General features: G+C 34.8%; 1 long non-coding RNA gene across 1 annotated transcript; it reads left to right on the top strand.

Annotated features, from left to right (window-relative positions):
* Window positions 1-1581: 1581 nt before the first annotated feature.
* On the top strand, window positions 1582-6414 carry LOC132736942 (uncharacterized). The gene is made up of 3 exons (XR_009626651.1): window positions 1582-1740; window positions 5532-5682; window positions 6323-6414. It is a non-coding gene; the product is annotated as an uncharacterized LOC132736942 (long non-coding RNA).
* The last annotated feature ends 1265 nt before the right edge of the window (window positions 6415-7679 follow it).

Raw genomic sequence — 7679 nt, 5'->3', positions numbered from 1 at the left:
GACAAACAGTTATCATTGATACAAAGCAGCTTTTATACATGTATTTCTTTTCATGATATTAATTACTGTCTAAAGATGATAAGATCGTTTGTTAAACTTCATTTTGACTTCACGTGAATTAGTGTTGAACTTGGGAAAGTTAAATCTTCAGAAAATATCAATTGTAAGTCGCGAAAAAAAAAAACTAAAATAATTTTTATCACGACAACTCTTTTATTTCTATTTAACAATGAAAAGATAGTCTTATATGCATATCCTCATTTTCTATGAAATGATCAAAAATAGAATGCCCAAAACGGCACAATTGAAAATGTTGCAGGCTCGATTTGATTTCAAAGCAAGTTTGTTGGTTTACATGCAACTTACCATTCACGCTCCATTGTGAACTCTGCATTTAATAAACAGTAAAATAGGAGAAGTTCCATATTCAGTGTTGAAAGAAGAATTGTTCAGGAGAAACAGGCAATACATAATGTATTTGAGAGAAAGTCAGACAAAATTAGTGTTAATAAAATGACATATTGAATGTCAATGCTACCACATCCCGACATGTTTTCAGTTGAAAATTATGACTGCAGGTGGCTGTAAATTCTGGTACATATAATTATTAACGGTTAATTTAGAATTTCGTAGTATAAAAGTTAATGGCTGAGAAGGATTGAGAAAAATTTAACAGTGGATGCATATGTGACTATAGTAAGCCGGGTAGGTGGTATTATAACATAAGGATGCATAAGTCATGCAACCTGGCTGTGTACTGTAGAATTATGTACTTATAATTCCTTTATGTTATCACTATAGCAAGTCTATACTTCCCATGATTCTCTGTAACACGTATTCCCGCCTAAATGTGTGCAGCTCCAGACACTTGGAATTAGTAAATAAAACAGTCAAGACACACTTTGTGTTAGTTGTTTATACAATGACTTAGATGTCATTATAATATTATGGACTATTGTCTATACAAAGTATACCAATTAAATATTACATACGATCTCGTAAAACACCATCAGTCTGGCTGACTAGCACCATGCAGTCATTCTGTTACCAAGAGAGCACCAATGTAACTTAATTTTAATCATGTTTATAAGGATGTTGTTGGGGGAATCATCGCTGGTAACCTATCGAGCAGTCTGTAATGTACCATCTCAAGTTTAAGTTTAATGGCTGTACATAATATAAAGTTTGTTGTGTGTTGTTTAGTTCATTATCACCAGAAAGTTTCATTTTTCATTGACTTGTAACATCTCACATGATTTTATTCAAATAGATTTATTTTCGGGTTGTAGAGGGGTCTGTGGGAAACTGTTGTAGCTGATCTGGATTGGCGCCGTACACCAAATTCTTAAGGAATCTTGCTAACACATTGTTAGAGGGAATAAAAAACATTTTAATAATAACTAGAAGTTTTCAATGTCTCTCACTGTCCTGATAATGTTCATTTTCAGGTTTAACATTCTTGTACAGCATTTTCTAAAACCCCGACGTTTATTATTCATGCCTATTTATAACACTCGCGAGAGGGTCAGAAATCAGAATAAAAATTCTTTGCGTTACTTTTACATTGGGTCAGAATAAAAATTCTTTGCGTTACTTTTACTACATTTGGGTGATACATGTCAAAATCAAGCGTTTAAAAGATATTTTATTTCTCGTGCAATTTTCAGTTTTGAAAGATTTAATTATTGCAATGGGAGTCGTTGATTTTACAAAAAGCTTAGTGAATAACCCATATAGATGGTATGAATATATAGTCATGCTTTTTTGGCCATTATTCATTAACATGTGTAAAAAGCAGTGTATAATTTTCGGATAGTGATTGTTTTCGGACAAAATATGACCGACCTGGGATTATGATATTTTATGCAGTTCCGTTATATCCTTATTATTGTCTGTTATTCTATGTAACCGTAACTTGTGATTTTTTATGCATCCGAAGTGCGTCATATTAAAATCGCATCGTCCGTCTGTCTGTCACTCTGTGCATCCCGGCTTAATTCGTGTCTGGACTGTAACTTTGTCATACATTGAGCCGAGATTTTCAAATAACTTGGCATAAATGCCATCAATAGGATGTGTGACGTCCAAGAGTCACGTCCCCACCTCAAAGGTCAAGGTCACACATTTTGAAGTTTCACTTTTTTACAGTAACAGTTTATACTTACACACAGTCTTGTCCTGACTGTAACTTTGTCATGCGATCAAGGATTTTAAAATAATAGGTATAAATGTCTACCACATCAAGAGGACATGTCACGCTCAAGACCCAGTTCTCTACCTATGTGAAGATACACATTTATGTCAGGATTTTTACTTTGTCATGCATGGAAGGATTTTAAAATAACTTGGCACAAATGTCTACTCTACCATGTCAAGACGATGTGTCGCGGCCAAAGGGGTCCGACACACTTGGGTGTGTTCATATATACAGACTTCCCGAAATACGTCGGTCCGACGGACATGTCCGATAAATTTTGATCAGGTCTGACAATTTTTTATTCCGGATCGGTCAGACTGTCCGGCTTTTATCCAAGCCGCATGTATACAAAATGGCGTCGCTAAAGGTGCCAAACCTGGGGAAAAACGAAAATCTACGCCAGAAGAGTGCGCAGAACAGCAATAAAAGGATGAAAAGAATAGACCTGTACGGATTGTGCCGATTTTTACGGCGAAAAAATAAAAACCAAAAAGTGTCTTAGAAATACAAACACAAGTTTTTCTTTGATTTTGATCAATTTTATTTGGTCCGACAGATTTTGTTTCGGTCCGGCAGATTTTCATGGTTTGTCAGACCGAATGTCTGACAGTTTTTTTCAACTTTCGGGAAGTCTGTATATAGTGTAATTAACTTACACAAGCAATTTGACAAAAAATATATGGAAGGATATTTTATATAGAGACAAGGGATTTAACTATAACTTTACACTATCACTGACAGTCTGTGAAAAAACTGTCCACAATTTAAACAAATATCACTTTAACCTTTTCATTTATCTGCTTATCACAGTGTAATACCATGCCTGTGGGTCCCCACTTTAGACTTACACAACTATCATGTACAGGTTGTAACTTTGTAATGCATTGAGGGATTTTGAAATAACTTGGCATAAATGTCTATCACATGACAATGTTGTGTCACTGCCAAGAACCATGTCCCTTCTTCAAAGGTCAAGGTCACACTTATATTTTGAAGGTTCACGCTATCACAATTAGAGATTATAGGTACACACATTCGTGTCCGGACTATAACTTTGTCATGCATTGAAGAGTTTTAAAATAACTTGGCACAAATGTCTACCACATCAAGATGACGTGTTGTGTGTAAGACCCATGTTCCTACCTCCAAGGTCAAGGTCACTCTAATAGTTTGAAGGTACTTATGCTCATAAGAAGAGTTTGAAGGTACACATTAGTTTCCAAACTGTAACATTGTCATGCATTGAAGGAGTTTAAAATAACTTTGCATAAATGTCTACCACATCAAGATGATGTGTCACTTCCAAGACCCTTGTCCCAAGGTGTAAAGTTTGCTATAAATATCACTTCACTTCACAAGAGCAATATAAAGCAATTAGTTACTTTCATTCTCTTTTCTTTTAATAATACCTGCATGCTTAAGAAACCTTTTGGGGGCATTTGTCACTTGTGTGACAGCTCTTGTTTGTAATTAATTATGACTGATTACTCAGACTTGCCTCTGTAATCAATTAAATTACACTAAGAGAGTAGTGCAATTAATGATTACCCCAAGGCTGCTAAGAAGAGAAATTAAAAAATGTATGTACTGTAGACATATTTAAACAACTTCACAAAGTCATTCCGCACATCAAGTTCATATTCCATGTTTATGGTTGAACTTTGAGGTCATTGACTATATGTAATATCATTGTGTACAGTGATTTTTAGCTCACCTGTCACAAAGTCACAGGGTGAGCTTATGTGATTGCTTTTCGTCTGGCGTCCAGCCGTAAACTTTTACTTTAAATGACATCTCCTCATTAACCACTAAGCCAATTTCATCCAAACTTCACAGGAATGTTCCTTTGGTGGTCACCTTTAAAATTTAATTCCATGCAGAACTCTGGTTGCCATGGCAACCAAAAGAAAAATCTTTAAATATCTTCTTTTAAAAAACCCTAAGAGCTAGAGCTTAGATATTTGGCATGAAACATCTTCTAATGAGTGTCTACCCAGTTTGTTCAAATAAAAGCCCCGGGGTTTAAATTGGCCCTGCCCCAGGGGGACAATTATTTTCCCTATATGCATATAGTAAAAACTTAAAAAATCTTCTTTTAAAGAACCCAAAGAGCTAGAGCTAAGATATTTAGCATGAAACATCTTCTAATGAGTGTCTACCAAGTTTGTTCAAATAAAAGCCCCGGGGTCTAAATTGGCCCCGCCCCAGGGGGTCATTGATTTTCCCTATATGCATATAGTTAAAACTTAAAAAAATCTTCTTTTAAAGAACTCAAAGAGCTAGAGCTAAGATATTTAGCATGAAACATGTTCTAATAGGTGTCTACCAAGTTTGTTCAAATAAAAGCTCTGGGGTCAAAATTGGCCCCGCCCCGGGGGTCATTGATTTTCCTTATATGTGTATAGCAAAAACTTAAAAAATCTTCTTTGAAAAAACCCAAATAGCTAGAGTTTAGATATTAAGCATGAAACATCTTCTAGTGAGTGTCTACAAAGTTTGTTCAAATAAAAGCCCTGGGGTCAAAATTGGCCCTGCCCCGGGGGTCATTGATTTTCCTTATATGCGTATAGCAAAAACTTAAAAATCTTCTTTGAAAAAACCCAATTAGCTAGAGTTTAGATATTAAGCATGAAACATCTTCTAGTAAGTATCTACAAAGTTTGTTCAAATAAAAGCCCTGGGGTTAAAACTGGCCCCGTCCCAGGGGTGTCATTGTTTTTAACTATACATGTATGTGTTTAGTAAAAACTTAAAAAATCTTTTAAAAAAAACCCAATGAGCTAGAGCTTAGATGTTTAGCATGAAACATCTTCTTATGGGTGTCTACCAAGTTTGTTCAAATAAAAGCCCTTGGGTTAAAATTGGCCCTGCCCGGGGGGGGGGGAAGGTGTGAGGAGGGGGGGCTTTATACAGGTGAGCGACCTCGGGCCATCATGGCCCTCTTATATAACAGACTCTGAAAAAAGGCCTCTTCCCAATTGAAATTTATTTTAAAATCATGCAGTTTTCCCAAAAATCTGAACTTAAACCAGCTTTTTTCTTCCCAATCTGCAATTTTAGCGATATTTTTTCCCAAAATCAAGAGGCTAAGGCCTCTTCCCAATTAAGTGAGAAAAATCACTGATGAATATCATCCAGTGTTGGTAGATCTCTGTCGCTGAGAACTATCATTAACATGATGCTTAAACAATGTAGCCTCAAAAGGAAACTAATACTCAGTCTCAATGGTAAAAAAAAAATTTGATAGCGGTGTATTTATATTACAATTTATTGTCACGCAAATGACTTACAGATTTTAGTAGTTACTTAACAAACTAAAAATTCTCTTTTTCAGGTCCCTTGTGAAAGGAATAGGGATGTTTGTACTAGCCATTTATATTGCACGTGAGTTGGAAGCAGCAGAAGCAGAAGCCATTGCGGACACAGCAGCACAATTAACACAGCCCCGATGACATTAATAACATCATGAATGTACGGAATGATAGGTAAATAAGAGGCATAGTTACATGTAATTATGATTTTAAGTCTTTATAGGCCTTCATGCTCCTGTAAACAATTTGTAAGTGTAATAAATAAGAGATTAGACGTTGACAAGTGTTTGCAACTTTCAAACAAATCAAAAGGTCACCAATTTGAATATGTAAGATTATCAAATTTATATACATGTTAATGGAAACATGAAATGTTTTGATATGAAAAAATTGTTCTTGGAAATTAAAACAGGACCAAAAGCGTCAAAAGTATGTTAATCTGAAGAAGGGGCCCCACACTGTGGTGGGTTTGAATTCCATCATTGACTTTGAATTATTTCATGTGAAGAAACTATGCAACCAGGTTATAGAATGAAGGGGATTCTTCTCTGGTGCCTGAAATAAGGCACGAAGGGACACCTGGGTACCATATGACCTTTGCAGTGTCACTGTGTCCTAAAATCAAACAAACTAACATCATAAGAAGGCAATGTCACATTGTTCTCTCTTATTTACAACTGAACTGAATGTTATCTTGGCCTGAATATCTATGATTTTGCTGTTTATACAGTCCTGGTGGCTATGTTTATAACATTACAGCATTGGTCTCACTGGGGAAATAGAGAAATATAGAGGATATTTTGTATATTTTCAGGTGAAGAAAGGATGGAGAAGCTGCTTTTATACAAAGATTTTCTTGTTTTTATGTACAAATTCATTCGGAATAAAATATTTTAAAACTGAAAATCCGTTTAGTTAAATATCTGTTGTTCCTGTCTATTTGAAAGGTATACTTTTTATATTGCAATACTGTCTTCATGCTATGCATGAAAATAAGCTATTTGTTTGTAATAAAGCCTCACTTATATTTCACTCAACAAGCAAATCCAATAATTGACTTTCAATAACTTTGAAATACTAAATTGATAGTTAAATAATCTTTAAAATGGGTCAAACCATTCACCCCAAATTAATTAGGCTACTTAATTGAATGACATTCCAAAACATAGCAGATTTCATTATGCTGATGAAATTGCAAACATTTTCTTCTATTGAAGGGTGATAACTCCTGAAATACTGATTAATGAGGTTCTAAAACATACTGGCTACATTATGCTGGTAAAATTGCATTTTACTGGTAGTTAAAATTATTATTCAGATGAAGTTTCATGCAATATGAACTTTACTGCTCAAAATTTGAAGAGGTCACAAGATTGTGTTTATTTTGTAGATTAAGGGGACTCCACTGAGGTTTTTGAAATGATGGGACTGAAAATATTTTTTCCTGATAAATGTACCATTTGATGTAGGTTTAGACCAATAATCTTTGAGCAAAATTTCAGATCATTTGCACACTTTGTTTTTCCAGAATAATTATTCAAATTGTAAAAAAATGACCCAAAATGAAAAGCGTTAAAATGCTTTTCAAATCGGGCTAAGAAAAGCTTAAAAAATACGATTTTCAATTTATTTCAAAGTATATTTCTTAACTATCTTTGCATATATTTCTGTTTAAAATGCCCCAGCTCATTTATGTAAGAAATTCAAATGTTATGTTTTAAGACTTTTAAACTTCAGTGGAGTCCCTTTAAGTTCAGGTTAAAATATTTGCTGCCATTCTGAAAAACAGCTTTGTGCCAAATAAAAGAAATGAGCCTACAAACTGTTATAGTGAAACACAGTTGAAACAGGGGAGGTCATATAGTTGGAGATAACGCGAAAAGGTTTATAAAATGAGGCTTTTTAGAAAAATTAAGTAGGGTGCCTCAATTTCCCGATTACATCTTGGCATCGCTTTCTCATACTGCTAATAAGCCTTTGCATGCTTTGTTTTGGGATTTGAGCCCATTATTCCATGTGGTTTTGCGTCAACAAAATGCGAATTATTGGTTGTTTGGCCCTTGTGCTAGCTCTATGAAGATAAGTTTCTGACCTCTATTGATTTTGGGGTCCCTAGGTCATAGGAGCCTTAAATGACAGAATGGTTTCCGCTGATAATCTTTGAAAGTATT

This window comes from Ruditapes philippinarum, unplaced genomic scaffold (assembly GCF_026571515.1).
Source record: "Ruditapes philippinarum isolate M1 unplaced genomic scaffold, ASM2657151v2 ctg3823_1_1_1_1, whole genome shotgun sequence".
Taxonomy (NCBI): domain Eukaryota; kingdom Metazoa; phylum Mollusca; class Bivalvia; order Venerida; family Veneridae; genus Ruditapes; species Ruditapes philippinarum.
The sequence above is the reverse complement of the archived record's forward strand: the minus strand, read 5'-3'. Positions and strand labels throughout refer to the sequence as shown.